Raw genomic sequence first — 6115 nt, 5'->3', positions numbered from 1 at the left:
TAATTACACTTTGATATAAAAACCTGTGGCAATTCACAGTATTGAATTATGTTATTCTGGTCTCACTCTGAATCAATTTCTATCAACTTTTTTTCTTAAGTATAGGTAACGTGTACGTACTTCTTTGCATGTCTTCTAATTTTTTTCGTTGAGACTGAACATTTTAGATAAGAAATTGCAGCATTCTGGATTTTAATTTTTTTCTTGAATGCTGTTATTGTTAGTTTTTGTTTCTTTTTATAATAACTTGCCTGGACTAAAACTAAGGGATTTTCCTCCCTTATGGTATGTGGCTGGTGATGCCTCTGCTCACATTTTATATTCTTATTTTGATTTTTTCAGCCTATCTGTCTAGGGTGTCACCCCTGTGTCTGCATAGTTTATATGTTGTTTTCAAACACCTTTTCTCAGTAAGGTTTCCATCCTTGTCAATGGATTTGTGTATGAGCTGGGGAATGCATCCAAAGATCAAGCAGTTCTCAAAGCTGACTTTTACTTTCTGCTAGGCCTCCTGGGTCTCTCCTGCACGTGCTCATAGTTTCCCAGTCAGCCATGAAGGTGTGGAGAGTAGGCTCTGGAATTGAGAATCTCTATGTAAAATTTCTCCGTGGTTCACTGCTTGCCCCATCCTGGACCACAGTTTGGGGCTAGTAGATCTCTGGGATTTCCCTGTTAATTTATCACCAGTTTTGCCACTTTTACGGATAATGCTGCTGCATTTTCACCCTCTACCCCAAATCATCTTCGCTCTTCAACAGCAAGATGTCAAAGCCCCATTCTGGAGAAATTACAGTTCTCACCAACCACAGGGAGTGGTTGGAAAGTAGAAGCAGACCCAGACAAGAATGTCATAGGCTTGCACTAATCCTACTAAATGTTCTAGCAGTTTTCTGTGACTAAATAGTCCTCAACTTGTTATTTGTGTTTGGTCAATTTTCAGAGTCCTGAAATGGTTGCTTTTGACAATTTTTTTTTCAGTTTTATTCCTGTGTTTGGGGAAAAGATTTGCTGAATTCTTTACATTGCTATAATTGGAAGTCTCCCATCTGTGGCTAGAATTTAAATGTAGTTATAGTAATAATGAAAACAGTTTGAAATGCATACTACTTATTACACATTTAACTTTTTTTTTCATTTATAGCATGAATGAATTCATATTTTGACCATTTACAAAATATTCATGACATCAGCACAGTCATAGATTATTTTTCCTTCTCATTTTGGACAAATTTCTTAACGTTGTTTGAACTCTAATAGTGAGAAATCCCATTCATTCAAATGTCATTTATCATATATTTAAGGCATTGTTAGATATTAAAAGATTAGTAGAGTAATGTCTAAAAAATTATATGAACATTTAAGATTCAGAAAAATGGAACAATTTCTGTCTTTTAAGATTAGTGTTACTGCCTGGTCTTGGGAAATCTGAATTCTTTTTCAATAATGGGTAAAAACTGGGTCATAAGTGAGTAAGTTATAGATGAAAAAGTATTAATAGTTTTAGAGAACAGATAGTTGACCAGATAAATAACCAGGGGCTTAATTTATTTCATGTTTAACTACAGAAATTAAGAGGATGAACAGAACTCAAGGAAAGTTTAGACCCAATTCAGATGCAATATACATTTACCACTAGTCCAAGTTCACTTTAAAATAACACTACACCACTTCATGGGGAGTGTGAGTACCTTATCATGACAAAATGGTCCTAATTCCTTCCTCCCATCCCTTGTATCATTGCTGTTGTTCATTTGACTTCTATATAAGCATACATAAGCATATATATATTATTTATACATAAGCATACATAACTGAATACTTTATTGCTATTATTTTCAACAAAAACCTCTAATCTATTAGATAATTTAAGAACAAGAAAAATAAAAGCTTTTATTTTAGCTTCATTTATTCCTTCTACAGCACTCTTCATTTCTTTATGTAGATCTGAGTTTCCAAACTATATCATTTTCTTTCTCTCTAAGAACTTCTTTTAACACTTCTTGCAAAGCAGATCTTTGGCAACAAATTCCCTCCATTTTTATTTATCTGAGAAAGACTTTACTTCTTCACTTGTGAAGGATGATTTCACAGGGTATAAAGTTCTAGACTGATGGTATTTTTTCTCTCTCAACACTATATATATCACTTTGTTCTCTTCTTGCCTGCATGGTTTCTGAGGAGAAGTTGGATGTAATTCTTAGCTTTCTTCTTCTATATATAAGATGTTTTTATCCTCTTTATTTTTTTTTTAGGATTTTTAATCTTATCTTTGATCTTATGCAGTTGGAAAATAATATGCTTAGGTATAAATTTTTGGCATTCATCTTGCTTGGTGTTCGCTGACCTGCTTACATCTGTGGTTTTGTGTCTGACATTAGTTTTGGGAAATTCTGTCATTATTGTTTCATATGTTTCTTCTGTTCCTTTCTCTATTTCTTTTTCTTCTGGTATTATCATTACACATGTGTTACAACTTTTGTAGTTGTCCACAGTCCTTGGATATTCTGTTTTGTTTTTTTTTAGTCTTTGTTCTCTTTGCTTTTCAGTTTTTAAGGATGGTATTGAATATCCTCAAGCTCAGAGATTCTTTCCTCAGCCATGTCCAGTATAGTGACAAGCCTATCAAAGGCATTCTTCATTTCCATTCCAGTGTTTTTGATCTCCTCGTTTCTTTTTGCTTCTTTCTCATAATTTCCATATTTCTGCTTACATTGTCCATTTGTTCTTACATGCTGTACTTTATTCCCTACAGCCCTTCCCAATCTGACAATTCCAATGTCTCCGTCACATCTGGTTCTGATGCTTGTTCTGTTTTTCCAAATTGTGTTTTTTGCCTTTTGCTATCCCTTGTAGTATTTTATGGATAGTTGGATGTGATGTAAAATACCCTCCTCAGGAAAAAGAGGAGGATTGGCAGCAGATGTTAGCTCAGGGCTAATCTTCCTCAAAAAAAAAAAAATTAATTTAGAAATAAATTCCTCAAGAAAGACTTTTGTTGACTCCTACATGATTTCAGATCTCACTATTATAGTTCCATTTGTGCCCCATTATTCTATTGAAGTCCTTAGAAAAATGGGTCATGATTGCTTGATTTGTGTCTGCTGTGCTGAGGGTAAAAGGAACAGCTGTAAACAGACTTTAGTGATATGATGGTGAGATGTGGTGGAGGGGAAGCATTCAATAGTCCTACGATTAGGTGTCAATGTTTTAGTGAGTTTGGGCTCCTGGACAGTGAACCTTAGAAGTGTTTCTCAGGTTTTTTTTCTCTCTCCTTAGGTGGCATGGTATGGTTAGAGTGGGTTGAAGTTGGGTATTTCCCTTCCTCCAGGTCAGTTAGGCTCTGATAACAGCCCAGTAGATTAGGCCCTGGTTAATTAGTTTCCCTTAAGGGCAGGCCTTGTTAAAAGACAGTGCTCTGACTTATTTGAATATACTTCCTTTTCTCCTCTCCCTGCTGAAAGGCCTAAGGCATTTTTCTCAGATATTTACTGAAGGACGCTGATAGAGCTTCTCGCAGTAGCTGGCAAATAATAGTCATTCAATACATTTTTATTGAATGAATAATCTGGTCTGCTCCAAAAGGGAAAATAGTTTCAGGTGTGTGTTATTATTTTGTTTTCCTGGTGTGTAAAAGGGAGCTGTTTGTCATTAGAAAGCTCTTCTCTTCAAGAGCAAGCCATGTTGAGTTGCCATTTCCAAGGACTGTTTTTCATGGTTCAACTTACTCATTTCCATGCGAGGTGTAAAACATTGATGAGTGACAGTGTTCTGAAGATCACTTTCATGCATGGCTCAATATCTTGGCGTATTTTCTATAGATATGCTGATCAACAAGTGGAACTCAGATTCAATTCTACTTTATGGACCCAATCCTGTGCTAAGCATGAATGAATAATAATGGAAAATAACATGGTGGTACCTGCCCTCATGTAGCTAATTATCTAGTGAGCACAGCAGACACAAATCAAGCAATCATGACCTATTTTGCTAAGGACTTCAATAGAATAATGGGGCACAAAAGAAACTATAATAGTGAAATCTAAAGTCATGTAGGAGTCAACAAAAGTCTTTCTTGAGGAATCCATTTCTAAGTTAATCTTTTTTTTTTGTTTTTGAGGAAGGTTAGCCCTGAGCTAACATCTGCTGCCAATCCTCCTCTTTTTGCTGAGGAAAACTGGCCCTGAGCTAACATCCATGCCCATCTTCCTCTACTTTATATGTGGGATGCCTACCACAGCATGGCTTGACCAGTGGTGTGTAGGTCTGCACCCAGGATCTGAACCAGCAAAACCATGGTGGCCACCAAAGCAGAACACGGGAACTTAACAGCTGCACCGCCAGGCTGGCCTCTTAAGTTAAATTTTAAGGCCTTTTTCCCTAGAGTTATTATCTAGAGTTTCCTGTTTATCATTCTCAACATCGTTTTTAATATTTTTCATATATATTTTGTATCATCAGACTGCTTCATGTTCACTAATTTTATTGGTGAAATATGATATCTCTTTGTTATTTATTTTGTGCTTTCCAAATTTGTAGTGAAGGTAAACATGTTTTCAGAAATTTATTTGCACATTACTTTTTCTCTTCTGGGCATTGCTTATATCTTTGCTCAATTTCTTATTGGATTCCTTGTCTTTATTTTTTTATTGATTTATAGATGTTCTTTATATATCCTGGACACTATATCTCAATTTGCTCACCTAGACATGAGTTGTAGATATCATCTCTTAGACCTGTTTGTATTGTCTCTTTGTTTTGGTGTCTTCTATTTTACTATATTTTAATACCTATCAACCTACCTTCCTACCTACCTACCAACCTACCTACCTATCTATTCCCCAGTATTTTCTTTTAAACATTTATGCCTTTAAATGAATGTTTTTTTCACATGTACTGTAAGGTAAAGATCAAATTCTATCTTCCTTATTAATAAAAAATAGGCTAGCACTGTTTATGGAATAATCCCACATTTTCCAACTGTTTTTAATATTATCCCTTTCAAGTACCATTGTATCTGGAGATCTTCTTCTGGAATGTTGTTACCACTATCTCTTCAACACTACCTGCTACCAACATCTCTCCTTTCATTTAGACCAGGCAAACAGAACAAAAGCCAAGATCTGAATCAGAAACCAGTCTAGCAGTTATCAACCATCTGTATACCACTCTAAGGAATTCTCTCAGATTATGCATTGGCTAAAGAAAAAATGAAGAGACATGGGAGGCTGGGATATGGGGACAGGAAAAGTGGCCTTGAGTGGAGGCAGCAGTGAGGTAATTCCTGCCCTAGGAACCTCTAAACTCTGAAGTACATAGTGAGAAAGAGAGAATTTAGTTTATTAAAGAGATTCAGCAGGTTTTCCTTTGGGCCCAGATCAGGCGGAAGGAGTGGTGGACTATATACAAGATTTCCCATGCCCTAGACCTGTGAAGAACACCTCTCGGGAATCACTTCCTGGTCTTAGTCATTTTAACCTGTGGCAGAGGAAGCAGAGCGTCCAGAGGGCCTGATTAAAGCAGGACCAGGAAAATGATGGGGAGCACCCCTTCAGATGCCATCAGAAAGGAGTCATCTTGGGCTTCCTGGAAGTGAAGAGGGAAAGCTTCCTTAGAGAGGTTCTGTCTCTTAGCTTTAGATCCCAATTTATGCATTTATGTATCCAGAAATTCGTTTAGTACCTATTTATGGAGTATCTATTATGTGCCAGTCATTGTATTTATACAGTTTTACTGGTGAAGGAGACATGTATAACTCCTCCAAGGAGCTTAATTTAGTAATCTATTCTGGAAGACCAAAAAAAAAAAAAAAAAAAAAAGAGAGCAAACAAAACTAAAACACAAAGCAGTACATTACTATGTGACAAATGTTACAGTGGTAAATACAGGGTTGTGAGGGGACAGATGGAGCATCTGCTCTGGTGTTAGAGAGAAGGCCTGTCAGTGAAAATGTCAATGAGGAAGCAACCTCAATGCTGAGACTCTAACATGAATTTCATTTAGTCATTGACGGGCAAACTTCTCTGCTGATTTTAGGTTTTAGGTTCACTACCTCCTGAGCAATGGGATTATGATTTAGACATGCTTGTAGTAGTTTCTTTCATGGAAACTTTGTCAC

Source organism: Equus caballus, chromosome 7 (genome assembly GCF_041296265.1).
Source record: "Equus caballus isolate H_3958 breed thoroughbred chromosome 7, TB-T2T, whole genome shotgun sequence".
NCBI lineage: Eukaryota > Metazoa > Chordata > Mammalia > Perissodactyla > Equidae > Equus > Equus caballus.
This window is presented reverse-complemented; position numbering follows the sequence as displayed.